Source organism: Mustela nigripes, chromosome 12 (genome assembly GCF_022355385.1).
Source record: "Mustela nigripes isolate SB6536 chromosome 12, MUSNIG.SB6536, whole genome shotgun sequence".
NCBI lineage: Eukaryota > Metazoa > Chordata > Mammalia > Carnivora > Mustelidae > Mustela > Mustela nigripes.
Window position 1 is genome coordinate 106,338,217 of NC_081568.1, and position 1,988 is coordinate 106,340,204.

Here is a 1,988-nt window from a genome sequence, read left to right on the forward strand (position 1 = left end):
CAACATGGAGGCTTAAGTGGGTAGAAGAAGAATAAATGAAACAAGATGGGATTGGGAGGGAGACAAACCATAAGTGACTCTTAATCTCACAAAACAAACTGAGGTTTGCTGGGGGGAGGGGGTTTGGGAGAAGGGGGTGGGATTATGGACATTGGGGAGGGTATGTGATTTGGTGAGTGCTGTGAAGTGTGTAAACCTGGTGATTCACAGACCTGTACCTCTGGGGATAAAATATAAGTTTATCAAAAAAAAAAAAAAAAATTAAAAAAAAAAAAATAAATAAAATCCTCAGCTACCTAACCCCCAAACCCTCACGTTACCAACTTTGAAACACTGCTCCGGAAAGACCTAGAATTTCCATCACCGCTTCTTCCAAGGTCTGTATGAGTTGCCACAGTAAAATAAACCTCGAAGGAACACACAGTGGCTTTCCACTTACACTTTTTCCAGCACAATTCCTTTCGCATGGGAAGCGCCTCCAAAAGGGTTGGCCTTCAGGGCTGTGCCCAAATGGGCTTTCTTGTACTGTTTATCATGCCACTTCTGATCTCGTCGGTGGCTGCGGAGCTTCCTGGCAGTACGGAGACCGCGACACTTGCCTAGAAGTCAAAATCCCTTAGTGCCTCGGAAAACACCCCAGACATATTTTACATCTTCCAAGACCCTCGCCTCACCGAACTACAAGCCCATAGGCTCTTTCTTTGCTCCTTAGCACATGGCCCAAACCTCGGAGCTTCCCTCAAACCAAAGGAGACGTTGACACAAGCGAACCACTGGGTGCATTCTCCCCCAAAGAAGGAGCCTCCCGATTAACGCTCCGGGGCAACACGGCCACCCAACCTCCCTGATCCGCCGAGCTCCGCGGCCTCTGCGCCGCGCGGGCTCCTTCCGCACCCGGCCATGTGCCTGCGACAGGGGCGCTTCCCTGACCTTCCCCATCGGGCCTCCCGGGGGCGTCCTCCTCACCGCTCTGTTCCTATCCGCCCGCCCGTCCCCGAGCCCCCGAATTCGGCTTGTGGTCCCCGCAGCCCGACCCCGAACAGCTCACCCATCCTGCCGGCGCCACGGGCCTGAGCGAAAGAGAGAAGCGGAGCAGGAAGGAGCCACAAGCCACTGCGAACAAGCTCCGCCCAGCCAAGGACCCCATGCAGCTGTCTGCGCAGCGCCTGGTCCGAAACTGCCCCCCCGCCCCCAACCTCGTTTGAAAACGACGAGTTCGCGCCACTTTCCGGAATCTGCGTCTTATTTAATTTGTGCGAAATTCAGTGTTACCTAGCTTGCATTGTTGCTTATTTCGTTTGATGTCAATCCTAGAGACAGAAGGAATGTGGACTACCAATCCCAGAACTCTCTGCGTGAAATTCGATCCAGGCGCAGGCGCTCTTGGCAAACCCACAGGGGCGGGGCTTAGGGGCGCTGAGGCGGAGGGAAGAGTGGTGACCAGAGCGTGTGTGTGTGTGGTAGAGCGGTGCACTAATGCTTGTAGTTTGCAAAGTTACACCTCTGAACCGTAAACCTTACTCACGAGCCGAATCGTAAAATGGAAAAAAAAATTACTGAGGGGATATGTTGTAGTAATTGGAGATAGACCAAGCCTAAAACCAAAGCTTCCACTTATGGGTGGTTGTACGAAGTTGGGCGATTCATTTAAAAATTTAAACTGAGGTTTTCCTGTAGAATGAAATCGATTTGAGAGATTTCTGGGATTTGAGTCATTATACAACTATTTTAAAAAAATCTTTTCTTCGTGTCAGGCGTTGTTCAAGGCTCTGGGGTTACAGGAGTTAAAGGAGAGTAAAGAGGTCTGTTTTTATATTCCAGGTGCAAGACGGCAGAAAAAATATGTGTTATTTAAAGATAAACAGGAAAGTTTTAAATACTGATAAGGGTTATAGATATAAAATTCGTTAGGGGGCAGTGACTTGGGGATGGGCGTGGCTAATCTGGAATAGGGTGTTTTAGAAGCCAGCTCCGTGGAGATTACATTT

At 49.7% G+C, this 1,988-nt stretch overlaps 1 long non-coding RNA gene across 1 annotated transcript; it reads right to left on the minus strand.

Annotated features, from left to right (window-relative positions):
- Positions 1–513: 513 nt before the first annotated feature.
- LOC132027968 (uncharacterized) lies at positions 514–1,298 on the minus strand. Its single transcript, XR_009407281.1, has 2 exons — positions 1,049–1,298; positions 514–599 (listed from the first exon to the last, which is right to left on the minus strand). It is a non-coding gene; the product is annotated as an uncharacterized LOC132027968 (long non-coding RNA).
- Positions 1,299–1,988: the final 690 nt, after the last annotated feature.